General features: G+C 34.6%; 1 long non-coding RNA gene and 2 other non-coding genes across 4 annotated transcripts in view; 1 reads left to right on the forward strand and 2 right to left on the reverse strand.

The window, feature by feature from the left end:
* Positions 1 to 1360: 1360 nt before the first annotated feature.
* On the forward strand, positions 1361 to 1432 carry Trnae-uuc (transfer RNA glutamic acid (anticodon UUC)). The gene has a single exon. It is a non-coding gene; the product is annotated as a tRNA-Glu (tRNA).
* A 9335-nt stretch (positions 1433 to 10767) lies between these two features.
* Positions 10768 to 10839, reverse strand: Trnae-uuc (transfer RNA glutamic acid (anticodon UUC)). The gene has a single exon. It is a non-coding gene; the product is annotated as a tRNA-Glu (tRNA).
* Positions 10840 to 15478: 4639 nt separating this feature from the next.
* LOC149790695 (uncharacterized) overlaps positions 15479 to 17859 on the reverse strand; it is a 38671-nt gene continuing 36290 nt past the window's right edge. The window contains exons 2-3 of one of the 2 annotated variants that reach the window (XR_016423636.1): positions 17426 to 17544; positions 15479 to 16390 (exon numbers count right to left, since the gene is read on the reverse strand). This is a non-coding gene — a long non-coding RNA (uncharacterized LOC149790695). Of the gene's footprint in view, positions 16391 to 17165; positions 17545 to 17859 lie in introns of those variants that run through there. The other variant, XR_016423635.1, reaches the window with a different exon arrangement.

Below are 17859 nucleotides of genomic sequence, written 5' to 3' on the forward strand. Positions count from 1 at the left end.
TGTTTAAAGTGTTGTTTTGTTGTTGTTGCTTTTATTATTCTATAAATACTTCAAGTCAGTACATTAATTAAATTGAATTAATTAACTCGACTCAAATCGCAGTTGATTACTTCACAATAGAAATATACAACCTCTTTGCTATAAGCGTCAACATAGGCTAATACTGACTAGAAAGACCTCACAGAAAATATGACGCCTAACTTGATCAATACGCTCTCTCAAGGACATCAATGGGCAGAAGGAAGTGAGCCGTATTGAGCAGATAACCCTCGTGAAAAAAGAGAGCAACTTTAACCACGTGCCTGTTAAAATTAAAAGAGGAAGATTGTCAAAATGCAGATTGTGGAGCCTCTGAAGTCCTCAGCCCTACGTAAAAGTGACCACGTGGTCATTGAGGACAGTCCATACATAATGACATCCAAGATGGTGAAAAATGATCATACCGATGTTCAACAGGGAGATTTTGATATTTTTACTGGGAATAGATGCAATGCTATTTTCACACCTGCTCACAACATGTATGTATCCGAGGTCAATATTTAGTCTGTTCATATTGATCCATAAGAAGTGAGATTGGATTGTTGCGATGAGATCTTTAGCTACCGGAGGGAGAAAACAAATAATTGAGACCAAACATACGTTAGGACATGATGAAGCTTTTGTGGCAGATTTTAATTTTATAAATAAAGGAGTTATAGCGACGAACATGGTACTCTATCGCAGGTATATAATGGAGGAAAGTGGTTCAGGACAAGGGTTATGAATGTCGCCCAAATGATAAATCCAAGGCGCTATGTTTTGTCCGTGATTGCCCTTTCAAAGTGGTGTGAAAACTGAATATTATCAAGTTAAATATTGTGTCTCGATCTTTAAACGTTTTTATTAAATGCTTGGATTTTATGCTAACTAACTAAATAAATGGAAACAATTTAGTATGACCAGCAAAAGTTCTTCGTTGGAAAGAAAGCGCCGAATAAATTCAAAAATAGAATGGAGAAGCTGCAAGTCTCTTACTAAGTTGGATAAACATATCTAAAATGCGAGCATTATCCAAAAAGGCGTTGTGAATATAATCGTTGTGGTACAGTTATAGTTTTTCCTCGACCACATGGTTACATGAGTGTTCCGTGTAGAAAAGAAGGAAAAGTTGAACATAGGTAGAAATTGGCTCCTGTGACAACAAGGTGGTAAATATGTTACCACTGTAGTGGAAAAAAGGTAACAGATCATAATTCATTTTTACCTCTTTACTTGCATTGAATGCATAATAATACTATCAACATAAATGTAATAATTCATTAGATGTTATTTGCACCCTCAAAGTAGTAACAGTGATTTTATCATGCATAGGTATGTTGATTCCGATGTGGTCTAGTGGTTAGGATTCCTGGTTTTCACCCAGGCGGCCCGGGTTCGATCCCCGGCATCGGAACACACTTTTGTTTTTCTTACTTTATTTTTTTTACTATCTGGAAGAAAAGGATTATTATTATTATTAAATATTATTATTATTATTATTATTATTATTATTATTATTATCTCTTCTTATTGTTGAAAAAAGGATGAAAATTAAAGATTTTAAATGGAACTCTTGTTTTCCCTTTCTTTTATAGAAATAACCAGGCAGTCAGAGCTGAGATTTTACAAGTGAAATAAAGCTCTTTGGAAATTGTCATTAGGTACCGGAATTATGACTAATTCCATAGTTGTTGCGTCCTAAATATTTAATAAGTACCGTTCCTTATCAAACAATATCCAAGGTAACTAAAAATGTCCGTTTTGAAAAGAAAATTGATGATTGGTGCCAACTTTAAACATTGTAGCTCTAGTTCCCTTTTTCATTGTACTTTTCAATCTTTCGAGGTCTGATATTCTTCTTCGTCATCATCATTGTATTTATTGTTGCTATTGTCGTTATTATATTTATTACACACTATTTTACTTACAAATACATAGTCACTAAGAATTCTGATATTAAGCCTAAAAATGCTTTTATTACCCATCTCGACATCTAATGTCTCTGTTTTATTACCCATCTCGACGTCTAATGTCTCTGTTTTATTACCCATCTCGACGTCTAATGTCTCTGTTTTTATTACCCATCTCGACGTCTAATGTCTCTGTTTTTATTACCCATCTCGACATATAATGTCTCTGTTTTTATTACCCATCTCGACGTCTAATGTCTCAGTTTTATTCGTATTATTAATGACTGACTGGATGACTTAGTGTGTACTAATCTGACTACTCCTTTTTAAGTACCAAAATCATAAGTATGGAGACTAAAATTCATTTTTTAAAATTCTACATAGGTTTTTCTTCTTCTCTTTGTTTAAACAATATGGACATAATATAATATATTAACAGTAATAGTGTTTATTTGTAATACAGGTCCCTGGCCCATGACACATATCCATACATCATGCGGTACAAAAACATAGTTTACTGCGTAACAAAAAAACATTATCTATTGAAGTGTTCTAAATGAAATTAATCATTATTGCATTTTTCAAACTGAATTAGATACAGGTATATACTACACAGTAATCACACAAACTAACTTAAAGAGAACCCTAAACCCTGCATGGAGCAAATTTTGTGATATAGATCTAGAGTCTTGTGTAGCAGGAGTCGAATGTAAAACAGTTGCTCTAATCTTGAAGTCTTTATAGTAAACATTACTAAATTAGCCATTAGAATTTTACTAGCATCATTTTGTGTAAAGCTCCCAAATTTGTCTAAAGTTGGATTTTTATATATAAAGGTGAGTACATAATTTCCTCGTATTTCTCCGTATAGAGGATAAGCAGTAATAAAATGGAATTTATTTTCGATATTTACGTTACAAATTTGACAATCTTTCTTCATAACAAATACTTTCTATCATCCGTGTTACCTCTAATTGACATGTTCCCTACCCTAAGCATAGTCATTATATAACAAAAATCGCTATCCCCTAACAGTTAGAGATATCGTTGACAAGTGAATTCTACTCCCAATGTCCTATAGAAACTCACTCCTTCCATCGACTTAGTCTCATCCTGCAGATCTGACCTACAAATATCTTCAGATCTCTGGCTGAACAATCTAAGAAATGTACTTTCATCATTAACACCTGAATACACCAAACATTGTCAAATCCAAATGTAGATAGAATCTTTTTAACAATGTTGGCACATCACTTAAAATCACACACACACACACACACACACACACACACACCATCTCAAAAGTAAATTGTTGCATTGTTTAGGATATCTGTCTTCTGGCATTTTTATAACTCTTTGTCAATATTTCGAAATACGTTTATATCTTATACTCTGCATACTAATTATTCCTACTTCGTTATAGACGAATGCATTTGGAATATACTTCCATGTACCAAGAATATATTTACAAAATGACGAATGAGTATTTTTCATTATCTTTGGCATTGTATAATCCCCAAACTTCAGCCCCATAGTGCAAGATGGGAGCTATCTTCGAGTCAAACAGGCGAAACATTCCAGTTACGGGTAATCTGCCAAAATGTGAAAGAATTTGCTTCAATATATGCATTACCTTCAGGACATAGTTTTCTGACACATATACAAAGTGTTTTTTAATATAAAAAAAAAAGAAAATATGCATCCTAAACAGTTAGAATATGATTCAGTCTGTACCAATTTATGGCCATAGTACCGCTTTTCGTAACGTCTGAGACAGCCACCTCTGAAATACAACTACTCTTTCTGTTTACCCATATTCATCTTTAATTTCCACTTTAGGCAATATGTATGCAACCTATTAAGCATATTTTGCAACTGGTAAGAAGTGTCAGCAAAGACAATTAAATCGTCTGCATACAACAGTAGAAATAGTTCTAAGGTTTCTACCGACACATTTCAGTCTCCTTCAGCTGAAACAAAAAAGGTTAAAAACCGTTGAAAAATAAAGAAAAGAGTAAAGGAGATAAAACACAAACTTGGCGTACGCCCAAAGGACAATTACACACATCGGAAATAAGATTATTAGACTTAGCACGTACTTTTCCATCTTCATAAATTACCCTACGACGCATTGATAAATGACTTTTTAGCTGTTGTATTTTAATATAATGGGTAGTTAAGATATCATCCCATGTTCATGTTGTTGAAAGACAAGAAAAATACAACCATATAGAAATGATAAAGAATTTCTTTTGAGTCTCAACATGGTACAAAAACGGTCTAGCCCAATTAAGTAAGTACATGTAAGTCATCCTTTCATTTTATAATAATACGGATAAAAAAGAGACATTAAACGTCTAGGGAGGTTATGAAAATAGTTTTTAGACTCTTTATCGGCGTTTGTAATAAGTATTTGTAAGTAAGTCAGTGTGTAACAATTGTGATAAGAACAATAGCAAGAATAAATACAACGATGATGATGATGATGATGTCGTCAGTCGTTAATTTGGGTATTCTTTTCCTTTTCTTCCAGGTAGTTCCCCCAAGGTCTCTATATCAAAATGTATTCAGATGCCGGGGATTGAAACAGGGCCGCCCGGGCGAAAACCAGAAATTCTAAATACTAGACCACATCAGACAACACGTTAAAAATTCTTCATAACAGTTACATAAATAAAATCATATTATCACCCTGAGGGTTCGAAAAGCGTCTAATGAATTATAATATTAATGATTATAATATCAATTTTGCTGTTATTATTATGAAAGTAAATAAATAGGAAAAGAAAAGAATTTTCTTTTGGTGGACGTCACTAAGCTGGGTCACGTCTGGAGTCAGCTGGAGGCGATGGCACAGGACAGAAGTCTCTGGTTATCTTTTGTGGGTGGCCTATACCCCGGCAGGGGTGACGAGCATAACTGATTAACTGACTTTCTTCCATAATAGAGGTAACATTTCCACCATCTTGTTTTCATAGTAGGAAATGTCTTCCCATTTGCAAGTTTTCTTTCTTGTCTACACGGGACACACATGTGATCAATTGGGCAAGGACACGTTATTGCGTTGTACCACAATGGCCATATTTCTCCGCCATTTGCCTAATTCTCGTTCTTTCGATACGCTTATCCCATGTAGTATGAACATGCAGCTCCTCCCTCCTATTTCCAAATTTTTTGGCCGCATTTTTACTGGTCATACTATGCTGTTTGCATATATTTTAATTTTTTAAAATAAAATAAATGTATTTAAAAAGAAATAGAAAAACAACCATTCAAGTTGAAAATGTAGAGTTTCCACACCAGACGACGTTTAACTTCAGTAAAACTTCTTATTTTATCCCACTAAAAACCGTCACCAAAATGTCTTCATCATTTCCTAACGCATGTTTGGTCTTGGTGCCTTTTCTTTTCCGTCCGTTAGCTAAAGATCTGATTGTGATATTCCATTATCATTCCTTATGGAATGAACATATTGGATGTTAACTAATTGATACTCCTTGCGACTGACCTTAGCCTCCGTTGACGGTTGTCGCAATCTACAAGTACCGCTCCGGTCGCCTAATATTTAAAGTGTACGCCTCGGATGCGGGAGGTCGTGGGTTCGATCCCCGGTCGAGTCATATCGAAGACTTACAAAAATGGTACTAACATGCCTTGCACTGGGGCATCATGCCGCAGACATGTAGCATGATGTCCCACCCAGTAACATTATCATAACACCAGGCCTAGCAGTCCTAGCACTAACCTCTTAATTCTGTTACTTACTTAATTTGTAAGTCTTTGGTATGACTCGGCCGGGGATCGAACCCACGACCTTCCGCTTCCGAGGCGGACGCTCTAGCCACTAGACCTCCGGAGCGGTCTACGTATGAGAAAATAGACACATAAAAACATTTGATATTATTACTGTATTATCACATTTAATCGATGGATGTCATATCAAAATAACAATAAATCATGGAAATCTTCTTGTGGAATAGCGTGTGAACTGATGAATGAACTACACCGATTCCTAAGTGCAGGAGTTTTCATTATTATGTTTGATTCAAGTGGGGAATATTGGGAGTGTTTGACATAGTCTGAAGAACAAAGGTCGGACGTAACACTCTTCTGGTTGTTGCCGGTTTTGCAGAAGCGTTTGAAAGTTTTGGATTTTTGTAGCCAGATATGTGTACTGTGTCTGAAACAGTTTATTCTGTCATGTTCTAGCTTAAATATCTTGTCAGGCTTGAGTTTATGTGATACGTTTAAAAGTCAACTTGGGCAAGTTTGTTTTCACAGTCTTTTGTTTCATTAACATACTCAGCTTCTTGCCCCATATGGTGCCCTTTAAATCCATTGTTCATTTAGCACAGTTGCATCGATATGGGTTACATAGGCAAGGCGGATAGTATGGTCAGGTCGCAATCATCAATATTTTTGTCATGTTTGTAGGTACATAACACCTATCTGCAAATATGGGGTTAGAGTACATTCTTGGTTTTTCATTGCCTTTGTTTCTTACTTCCTCCGACATCGTTGACTTCGTCTGTATCTCGTTAAACTCGTAATATTCTAAATTTACTTCATAATCTTGCTTTATAGAGATATCAACCAGCTTGATATTTCTATTCTCTTCACCCTCTCCCTCGTACCCCAAAGTGCAACATATATTTAAACCATAAAGTATTTAATAAAGCTGATGGTGTGTTAGCGCCCAACAGCGACTATTCAGACAGTTTATTCACGTGATTAGCACCGATGGCCTTAACAGTTTTGGGGTATATGATACGCCTCCATTTGTAAGCTATACCAAGTTGCTCGACGTCGTGTGCGTTTTGTGTGTCTTTCTCTCTAAAAATGTCTTGTATGGTGTGCTATCAAAGCTATAGAGAACTTATGCTGCTTTTTGAGTGAAGTTCTTTATCTTATATATTTGTTATTGTTGTTGTGTTATGTATATTTGATTTAATTTTATATCTGATTTAATTTAATCTTTTGTAAGTTTTAAAGTCTTGTTTTTTATATATCATTACATGTTAAGTAATGTAATTTTGTTTACTGGAATTTGATACTTTCCAGAAATTAGTTTGACCTGACTGTTTAGGCGAAAACACTTAAAAATAGAACTTTGTATCTTTCTGCTGACCTAGTTCCTGACCTTGATTGAGAATCAAGTAAACGAGGCTGTCTGGGACTACGCGACTTTAGACGTAAATACTTGTACGCTGTTCACGAAATTCTGGAGGGTTGACCCTCATCCGGCAGTATGTTTTGCGTCTAAAGTTACTGTATAGCCTTTGTCTATAGCGAAATTGATCAGTCGGTCTTCTAAACACAGGGACGTAAAGTGTTTTTTTTTTTTCATTTTCTATTGTGACGAGTTGAGTTACATTTTAAATTTTCTTCAGACTATTTGGATTCTAAAAGATGAATTCGTTTCTCTGTGAATATTAAGTGTTCATACAGAATTATTGGACAAAAACATTTTATTAGGAAACTGTAAACACATCCCTAATATAAAGGCTACAGTATACGTCATCCCCTTCCATTTTGGATTTTTCGTCTGGACTCGAACTTGAATTCATTAGAACATTTCCTTACTAGGACTTCTAAAATATAATTCGTGGATTATTCTTGGGTTATTTTTGGATTTGATTCTTAAAACCGTAAATTCTTTTTTTTTTCTCTCTTCATTTTTACATTGTGTTTCCAGATAACTAAATTATTTGTTAAATTTTTCAAAGCCTGTTGTTTTCACACTTTATTTGTTACTGTTTATTAGAGCCTAAACACGTAATATAAAAGTTGTTGTTTGATTTTATTAAAGCTCCCTCTGGCACAAAATAAGACAACATGGGTTTGTTCTTTATAAAAGTAGTTTCTTGCGCGTTGACACCATGACAAGCGTGCTGAGACAACCATGCTGACATAAGAAATGTATGGCCAGCAAATGAGCTAGATTTCTCTGTCGCATAGATGAGAATTGACAACCCAATAAATTGTGCCACTCCAAGGATATACATGAATCCGACAACAAGTCTAGTGTTTTCATTTCATCGATACTTTTTGGCCTGCCCGTAAATTCGTCCGGCCGTTTAATGATTCTTACAATCACTGCTTTTATTTTCTTCCGCATGATCAATTCTTGATTGGGAGAAGGTTTTAATCCCTAAACTGTATTACCTACTGGGTCTTTGTTATGTCATTATTCTTCCACTTTGTTTTAATTTTATCAACAAAGAATAAAAATATCATTAACCTTATGTAGTCGCACATAATTCTGGTTCAGTTGCAAACAACGCAGACTCCGATAAGATGTCCCATAATGTTCAGGCAAATCAGTGTCTATGTCTTTTGTTCTGCTGATTAATCGTAAAAACGGGCATAGACGGCTTTTCTGGCGCATCGTGCTACGGCAGATCTAGGTCTATTATGCAGCTGGATCAGACTTATATGCAACGGGACTTCAGAGGGACTTTAGAGGGACGTATCGAAAGCATAAGACCATGAAGTTTTGCATGCGGAGTTAGTAATCAACTGGTTGGTCATGCCAAGAGAGGTAACTCCCTCTAAATTTTATTTCTTTAAAGAAGAGCTATTTATTTGCAATATTAAAAAGTAGTTTCGATACATTTCATTATGTAAGAACTATTGTATAAAAAGTACGTTACTAAGTAGACTATGTTAATACGCACGGACGCGTATTACGTCCTAGTGTGTAAGTGTCTTCCTGCTGAAATCGTCAATTTTGTCTGTATCATTCTGACAGTTATATAATTATCATACACGTGTGTTAACATTTGGTTAGTCATTAGACTCTTATTTCAGATTCGTGGTTTCGATACCCACCCAGACCAGCCTGGGTCAGATGCCTTGGTGTGTGCTTATGAAAGGCATTTAGCTCCCACTTCCTCGGCATGCCATACATAATGTGTAAAATCTGCCGTTAAATCCAACAAAGGCAAAAGTGTGCATCCGTATGCAGCAATACAGAACCCGAGGGGTTCAGAAACTGACAGGCGTTCTCCAGCACTCGCATGAACGCAGTGAACAAATGCATGATCGTTATTTTCACTCCATCAGTTACTAAATGCAACCATCCTGAGCTTAAATCGAAAAGAAATGTTTGCGTCAAAATCTAACGACCTACGTGAAATTTCGATGATTGGATATGGCTAACGTCACAATAAGGCACTTATCTAACATGCCCGATGCCAGCTTAGTCACGTAACAATAGACTAGGCATAAGCCTACCTACCAACCTACTTACCAACCTACCTACCTACCTGCCTACCTACCTACCTACATGCCTACCTACCTATCTACCTACCTACCTACCTACCTACATACATACATACATACACGGCTCATTAAAAAAATACATACATAAAATGCACACATGAAAATACGCACATACAACCACACACACACACCACGCGCACACACATGCCACACTTAATTTATTAATACTAGATTTTAATATTTAATGCTATTGTAATTCATCACCCGTTCAACAAAACCGACTGTAGAAGTTAGAAGCAGAATTATTATTTATAAAAACTACTTCTCTAACCTTGGCCGACTGGGTGAAAACCAGGAAAGCGGATGGCTTTTTTCCTTGAAATGGATCTAGATTTTATACCTGGATATATATCTTAACTGTAACAAAAACTACGCAATTCCAAAACTAACGACTTGACAACTTATGTGCTCCATTGAGCATGGGGATTTAACGTTTTGCAAAAAGGACACGTTAGTACACTTGTATGGTGTATTTTACTCAGTTCAAAACTATAATAAATACATGTACTATATTGAAATTAGCACTACAAAATAAAGTGAAGAATCCAAGTGTTTGTAACTATTTTAGTTACATACATACATACATACAGACAGACATATGCACGCACGCAATCACATACATACATACATACATACATACATGTCCGCTAAACTGGTCGGCGTAGGGATAATATCCAAAATCGGGTAGCAAATCGCCAGATGGATGGCAGAGACACTTAGAGGCGAGTGAGAAGAGCATAGCATTGTTAATTTTCGTGCGACCACGCTTCAGTCAAACTAATAGTGTTTAATTTAATTTACCAGCAATGTTTCGAAAATGTCCTGTCTGCCAGACTTGCTTCATTAAAATGAGTTAACATTTCTACATTGAGGACTGACAGACTTCATATAATTCATATGTCATTATGACATGGATAAAGAATAGTGAGAGGCAAAAGAAAGCGATTCTTCATCAAAAGCTTTACAAACAGGTAACACCTTAAAACACGTAACACTTTAAAACAGGTAACACCTTAAAACACGTAACACTTTAAAACAGGTAACACCTTAAAAAAAGACATCTAGATAATATAACCTTTATGCTTAGCGAATTTGTATGTCCAGCTACATATAAGAGAGACTTAATGTACGTACATAACCTAGGTATTTATATATATATATATATATATATATATATATATATATATATATATATATATATATATATATATATATATATATATATATATATATATATATATATTCCAGCTGCCTTGCTACGCATAAAGCGTATAACACGTTGTAAGAATATACCTAGATACTCTGGTTTTATGGTATATATATATATATATATATATATATATATATATATATATATATATATATATATATATATATATATATATATATATATATATATATATATAGTAAGGTTCATCAGATATACAACACAGATGTCGTTTCGTTGAGTTATAGGCAATATTTATAAACTGGAAGTCCCACGACATAGATTAAAAGTGGAGATATCTAAGAAATATAAAATGTAAAAAGACAAGGAAAAAAAAAAAATCAGGTGTTCCGATGCCGGGGATCGAACCCGGGCCGCCTGGGTGAAAACCAGGAATCCTAACCACTAGACCACATCGGAATTGTTACTTATTAGGATTCAAAACAGATACATAAAGAGACTTCCTGTTTACCACACGCACAATCATAAATGATCGATAATACAATTTTAGTGTTTATATAATTCTTTTTATATTTTCAAATATCGAATTTACATGTACCAAAGTCTACTGACATGGTGCGAGCATTTTTACAGCCTTTTTGTCACTGAGCGATTTCTAGACAGGGCAGTTTGTTCGAGTTGCCTCCCTTTAGCTAAGATTCTTTATGAAGTCCTCACACTCTCTCTCTCTCTCTCTCTCTCTCTCTCTCTCTCTCACCGGCCCGTATTGTTTCAAAAACATTGTTTTAAGCGACACTGACAATAAACATAAGATCACTTCCTTAAATAGTGCAAATCAAGTTAGGGTCCAAAAGATTCCAATATCGCTGTATTTAGAATTAAAAAGAAAGATACATATTTCGGTAGATCGATTCTCTCAAACATAAATTTTCTCCTTTCACTAAAGCTCGGATGTTCTTTGTAAGTTAAAATGTTTATGTTCTTTCCCTGTTCGTGGCGGGCATACTAAGAGCAAATAATGAAACAGATATATTGTGTGTCCATGTACCTTATATTATCAAATTTGTGCTTTTTCTGTTTCTGTTTATTTATTTTATTTTTGGGGGGCGTTTTTTTCTGGTTTTTTTTTTTCGTTTCTTCTTCTAATCTGATTGTTAAATCTTCAGTTAGGCTCTCAGATTGTGTCTGCTGAGAGTGGAAGACTGGTTCTTTTGCAAAGTTTTATATGCTGTTTATTAATTGGTTTAATCTAGCTTGAAATAAATACCAGGGAATTAAATTCTTATCAGCATGGTAATTCGTGCAACATTATTTCACCTTAGTTTAAGGTACTGGGAATATTTTCTTTTTCTATGTTAATGCCAGATATTTTTCCTTGTTTGGTATCAAAATCATGGCCAAACCACGCGTTGCCGAACTACGAGTTAAAATATTTAGTTTTTGGTACCACAAAATGAAATATATAAAATGAAATATATCCGGAATTAACATAGGAGGAAAACTATTCTTATTATATACTAAATCTGAGCCAGAATCAAAGTTTAGAAGCGTACACTCACTCTTCAACACGACATGTTAACCCCACCCCATTTTCGTAAGTTCATCCCTTTTATAGCCTGTCTTAAGAAAGCGGTAAGACTCAATTATCCGAATCTGTCGCATTAAATTACATTTTGTCAGTTTGTTTACGGTTTGACCTTATCTGAAAACAGTTCAAGTCCGATTCAACAATGCATCGGAACAGGTTTCTAGTGATTGTCGTCAAGGACTCTAAGGGAAATAACTTGAGAGAGACTAGAACGGCGAATAGTCAAATTACTTTATCAAAGATTAATTTACATGCCTGAAATGTAAGGTAGTTTCTGCTTATTTCTCCTAACTCGTTAAGGTCTCACTGAACAGTTTATCTGGTTAAGTTTCATCCGACAATGATTTACTGTAGAAACATGAGAATAATTCGACACTGAAGGTAAAAATAAAAATCAACTAATGATTTTTGTAGAAAGCATGCATGTGAGATTTTGACTGAGGCAATCAGGTTAATTCCATTTACAACTGGTGGCTTTTATACTGAACCAACGCTGCCACCAACCCCTCTTTTTACATTCATTTTTGACAACAAAGAGCTATTTTGAATATTTTCCTGTGACAAGGCGGCTAAAATAATCAGTATGTGCCTTATGCGTGAATAAATTTCACTAGTACTAAAACACATTAACATACTTTTCATCACCCCTCGACAATCTCGATTTTTAGATAATAACTTCTTAAGCAGATATACGTAAATACGTAAGCCAAGTAGACTACTCATTTGCAGCCCAAGTTACGCATTTGATCTTCAATGCTAGTCTGTGACAGGCAGTCACCAAACAAGCCAACCCATTTTCAAGCCTAACTCAAAGTAAATCTAAACCACATTACAGACTTAGATTCTGTGTGAATTTATAAATACTAGGCTTATGATAATTAGATGCATGCCTTCTACCTTCAAAATTAGGGGTGGTGTCAAAATACGAAACTATCCAGTGAGACCAAACTACTCGTTTGTGTTGCTGCAGGAACAACTTTTGTAGGCACACAATCGAGCATCGCATACCATGACGGGAATCTTATATTTTCACATATGATAATATAGATATTATTTTTTTCAAATGTGAAAATATAGGAATGAAAACAATGTAAAAATTATTTCGACAATGTATATTTCACACTTATTATATAACAATAGGTTGGTTTTAGACTAAGCCAATATGTCTGATCTAAAGCTAACTTTATCTTGAGCTTAAGAATGTAATTAGCAGCGTCGGAACAGCGTCGGAACAATAGTGACTACACGGTGCCAACTACAAGAAAAGTTCCAACAATGTCACGTGAATTGCACACAAATTTGGGAAGATAAACCCTTCCGAATAAATGTACAACATAGAACAATAGGGTAAAATAAAAAGAGTAAACCTCTTAAAATTCTGTAAAATGAAAGATAATGGTAAAACATATAATAATGTCCATGAAACATATGGCCCAGGTTTATTATAATGCCACCATCTCGTACATGATCCAAGACTTTTTTCGGACGTTACACCATTATACAGTTTCTTACACAGTTCATGTATAAAAAAAAAAATTCTGTCTCCCAGGAAGGAAATCAACAAACTCGATACGAATCTGGTTTACTGTCTGTGGACACTGACATGGTATGCACTCCTTTAGGTTCAACCTTCACTTCAGGATGCACGAGCGGGTCGAGTATGTGTGTCCAATACACAATAAGCACAATATCACATGGTCTTTTCGATTCCATTGGCACTCACCGATACTGGGTTTGGTGTTCTGAAGTTTGTTTGCAGAGTTTTCATTCCAAGTAGTTTTTAATTATGACGAACAAGCTGATTAATAAAATATTTATTGTCAGTATATGGAATCTTTCATTCCGAAAGGGAATAAACTTTTTTCTGCATTAATCCGAAATTTATATTCATAATAATACATTTCTATTCATAACAATTGTTAGTAAATAAATTGTTGGTAAATAAATTATATTCATAACAATTGTTGGTAAATGAATTTATATTCATAACAATTGTTGGTAAATAAATTTATATTCATAACAATAGCTGGTAAATAAATTGTTGGTAAATAAATTTCTATTCATAACAATTGTTGGTAAATGAATTTATGTTCATAACAATTGTTGGTAAATAAATTTATATTCATAACAATTGTTGGTAAATAAATTTGTTGGTAAAGATCTGCCGGTGGCTCTTTAGACCTATATTAAATATGTCACAAATTTTTCTGTACTTCGCTGGTGTGTCACAAGCTTACTCCAAATCGAGAAAAAGGCAACAATATGTACTTTCTTTTCTTCAAAAGTTGCAAGCAAGAACGAAACAAAGTCCTCCTTTTTATTTGTCTTACTTGTGAACAAAAAGGGCACATACACGTATGAATCTACCAAATTCATGAGGGTCGACCAAAACAACAAGAGGTTTACTGGCACTGCATGCACACTAACAGTTTCTTTCCAAGCCTGTTACAGGCGATCAAGTTACCACATGTCCATCACAATGTAGGAATTTACAAATACAGTGAAAACAGACGGAAACCCGAATCACTCTGAGATTTTATGGTGAAAAAAATAAAGTGAAGAGGAGAGCAAAGAAAATAACGGAAAGAAAACTCATTCTAAGCCTGCCCATTAGGATCAAAAATTTAAAATCGAAATCACGTTCTTTAACACTTGCCTTACGTAATAAATATGGAGCAAAAAATACATCCTCACGGCAGTTATCAGATACAATGTAACGAAAGATTATTGAAATAAATATCATGTGTTGGAGTCATATGTAACGATTGCTTTGTCTGTTTTTTGTTGTTGTGTTTTCTTTCACCGTTTCCATTAGTTTATTTTGTAAGAATTATTGGTGAGTATTTCGACATAATATTTGTATCTTTTGTTTGTTTTAATATACATATTGTCTCTCTGTAACTAACATAAAAGGTTTAGAAGGAGTCGTCAACAAACGACCGGACTGTTTAGATGCACGGAATGTTATCATTTATGATGCTTCAAACAATGATTATCAATCACTCAATTTTTTTTTGTTTTGTTTGTCTTTCTGTTTTTAGCCGTCAGTGGCTAAATAGGTTATAGAAAGGGCAGCCTTAGTCATGTTATTTTCACTAATTTCCGAAAGCCACTAGTTATTATTTTTTAGTTGTTTACGAACCTCTAACACTGTTATCTTTCATCGTTCAACAGCAGGGTCACATCTGCACTCATCACCTCAGATTGAGTGAGGATCATATTTCTACGCTAAATAATCTGAGAAATACGCAACATAATATATTATGAAAGATGCATGAAAGAACGGAGATGGAGTTTATAAGTTATGAAGATTAAAATAAAACAGCTACACATTTGACCTGTACGTTCCAAATGAAGCATTTAATACTTAACAGTCACTAATCCGTGGAGGATTTCACATTGTAGAGAAGACACAGGAGCTGGGACTTGTTTAATTTTGTTTATTTAACATTGTAGAGAAGACACAGGAGCTGGGACTTGTTTAATTTTGTTTATTTAACATTGTAGAGAAGACACGGGAGCTGGGACTTGTTTAATTTTGTTTATTTAACATTGTAGAGAAGAGAGGAGAAAGAGGTAGCTGGGGCATTTTTATTATGTTTAACTGAAGATATTTTTTACAACTAATATAATGGTTGAGTGTATTACATAATTGGTAATCTTTACTTGTTTTATGTGCAGTTTAATATGTTTGATATGTCAACACGTTAACATATCTTTCTTTCTAAATCTGACTGGTCCAAATAAGCCATTGCAAATCTTGAGCAATATTCTCTTTAATGAGTCGTAGCGACCATGTAAAGTATCCTTATTCCGCCGTCTGGAACTTTTTTTTTTTTTTTACTATTACTCACAACATTATGGCAGCCACTTTCGAGCCGACTGCCCAACGGATATTGGGATAAAAGGTTACGTCGATTGGAATGTGGCTAATGTACCCCACTAGGGTTCATTAAAAGTAAATTGAGGGTATTGACACATTAAGCGAGCGGGTAGGGAAGATTGGCAAATTAAGCAGAGGGAGGGGAGATTGGCAAAATTAAGCGGGGGAGGGGGACGGAAGATTGGCAAATTAAGCGGGGGATGTAACTGGGACACTATACTAAGTAACAAGCGCGGTTTGAATGTTAACTTACAGGAGTAAATAAACCTTTGTTTGGAAAAGAATGTTGACATATGGACTCAAATCACAATTAAGTTGTCCGATATAGTCTCTACATTTAATTCTTAGCACTTAACTTTCCAGAACCTAATAAATCACATGATGACTTAAAATACCTTCGACAACGAACTCACGGTGAAGGTCTTGTTATCCGGCATTTCTTGGAGAGGCTGGATTCGAAAAAAAAAGTGCCGTGTAATAGGTCACATATTTTACTTCCTCTGCAGCATAAATGACTTATTATTCACCGTGGACTGTCGCTGAAACAGAAACAGACAACCAATCCATAATGCTCATATCCTAAATAGTAAGTAATTACCTTTAAATCAATACCAAGAATGCCTTAATCTAACTCTTGTAACACCACCAAAATGAGAGAGGAAAAATGCTCTAAAAATATCCTAGGTCTACTGGGTCCTGAACCGGAATAATAGTGACCTAAGTCCTATCAGGCCAAATTATTTGTGGACAATATTAGGCAAACTTTTATGTTTTCATGCCACACCTATTCATCATTACACACGAAAGTTTTTATAATTATCACATCAAAAAAGGAGTATGACAGCTGTCAGAAAGTGTGCATTGCTGGCATTGGACAGGGTGCAAATTTGGACCAAATGCTGTTGAGAAACCAATATTAAATTCGCTATATCTTCCTTAATTATAGGAATGTTTTAATGCAGTGAAAACATAATTGTAATACACGACAATTACGATCCGAAAATAGGTTCGAAATATAAAACCATTGATCAAGTAATTTTCAATAAAATTTTAAATCAGCACTTACATTTACAAACAAAATTTTAGTGTTAAATTGCATTTTCATACAGATTTTAAAAATCAAACTCACATTTCTGACGGCAAACTTTACTAATCATCGGTATTTTTGTTTAAATGGAAGCTTGGATCTCTACAAATCAATGCATGTTTCCCAGGGTTAGTGAAGAAAGATAGCTGACAGTGATTTTTGCAGCAAATTATAATAGGCTTGTTCAAATACACTATGTGTATGCTCTGAAGAAACAACGACAAGTGTCACGTTCCACACTTCTTTTATTTGGTACTCAGCCAGATTTTAGTACAAAAAAATAGTACGCTCAAATTTTCCATTTTTATGGGACCCTTACCATGTTATAGCAAACATGCACTACGTTTCAATGTCAGAAACTAAATAAGCGAAACATAATATGAAAATTCAGCTCCAGGGTGGCGCTACCTTTCTGAACAATGGTGCTGATATTTTTCACGAAGATCTAAGCTATGTACTATATATTAGTGTCGTAATATAAACTAACTTTGGTCACAGGTACATTGCATAATTCCTTATGAATCTTGATAGCTAGCACCACGTGACAACTAGAGCGCTTCCAAACTAATCCAACTCTTCCGCCTTGTTCCAGATACAAGGCTAGACCTGAAAAGAGATAACATGTTTCACTTAATCTTATAGAGAACAGTACGATGTTGGTAAATGAAATTAAAATGTACTAAATAAGGAGATTTCAGAATGATATTAAGGGTGCAAACACAGAAGATTAAACTTGATATAGTGACGATCAGACGTGTGAAGCAATGGACATGTATTCAAGTGACTATTCATTGCAAAGCTGTAGGAGGTTTTTAGAAGTATGCTTATCAGATGATGTTCAGCCATTTACAGGCCATTTATATATATATATATATATATATATATATATATATATATATATATATATATATATATATATCA

This window comes from Sinohyriopsis cumingii, chromosome 10, assembly GCF_028554795.1.
Source record: "Sinohyriopsis cumingii isolate HCF-2022 chromosome 10, ASM2855479v2, whole genome shotgun sequence".
Taxonomy (NCBI): Eukaryota; Metazoa; Mollusca; class Bivalvia; order Unionida; family Unionidae; genus Sinohyriopsis; species Sinohyriopsis cumingii.